Raw genomic sequence first — 1,333 nt, forward strand, 5'->3', positions numbered from 1 at the left:
CTAAAATGAAAATAGAACTAAAGTGAACACTAAAAGTTAAAAATAAATTGGTTTCAGTGGGTGGGAAATTCAACGGTTGAGTCGGTAAAATTACGGCTAATAAGCAAGCCGGGCGATGTTTTTATTTCAAGAGTTTAATGTCTTTATAAAAGAAAATTATTAATTTCGCATTTGTTTCCCATGAAAGCGGCAAAACAATTTCAAATCAATTTTCAAGTTTTTAATAGATATTCATAATTAATAACTCCCAGAATAAACTGAGATATAAAATATTGTTTCCGCTTGGACTSACACAAATACAGAGATGAAAAATGAGGTTTTCAATTTTCCTGAAGAGTTCTACGACTATAGAAATATTGTTAGTGGAAAGAGTYTTTTTTTTTAATGCCCTTTAATGCTATATTGATTTTACTTGGGCTTAACTATCGAATTTATAGGTTTTTACATATATTTTTTACACAGCTATCCATAAGTGCTTCCTCTCTTGCGAAGTACACTTTTAAATATGTTTTATCAAAATTGGCCACTGCTTTTTTCATTAACTTTTTYATCTGTGTRGTTTGTTATTGCTTGTCTATCCAATATGATATTGTCATGGTAATCAAACGTAGCCAAATTCTGATYATGCGTGGAAATAAAGGCAAACGTATATCTATTCGTGAAAATTTGAAAGTTATCATTTGCAACCTTTTTGCAGCAATTTACTCAAGATCTTTGATCTTTTGGTGCAATAAAAACGAACTAAAGGCAATTATATCCATATTCGATATCCACTAAAATTTCGAAGGTCTTTAATTAAGTTTTTTCAACAATTTACACAAGACTTTTGATTTTTCATCTGAAACGTTATTCTCATCATATAAATGTTTATGAAACTATATGATTATGATGAACAATTTAAAACGCATTTTCAATAAGGAACATATAAACAAAGTATTCAATTTATAATAAAACAGTTGTTTTTTTTTAGTGAACATATACTTATTCTTTAATTTCTTTAGAACCATAGTATATTGCGATACAAGAGAGAACATAGAAAGAAAAGAGTACATAAGAACATTTGTAATGGGTAAAAGTGATGCTTTCGCCGTCGAAAACAGTGGCAAAAGTACGTACTTGGAGGAGTTATTGCATTAGTATTTTCTATTGCTATTTTATACTTTCTACCCTTTCTACAAAAAAAAATTCAGAAGAAATTTTTACCCTTTAAATAAAATTATTATAAAAAATATGTTTTGAGTATTCTTTTCTATTATTACATTAACTTGAATCGGAGCCCGCGCTGTGGAGGATCCATATATGTTAACAGGACAAATTTCAACAATTATATATT

The sequence above is a fragment of the Dendroctonus ponderosae genome, unplaced genomic scaffold (genome assembly GCF_020466585.1).
Source record: "Dendroctonus ponderosae isolate FM_Combo_2020 unplaced genomic scaffold, Dpon_F_20191213v2 Dpon_F_20191213_5, whole genome shotgun sequence".
Taxonomy (NCBI): Eukaryota; Metazoa; Arthropoda; class Insecta; order Coleoptera; family Curculionidae; genus Dendroctonus; species Dendroctonus ponderosae.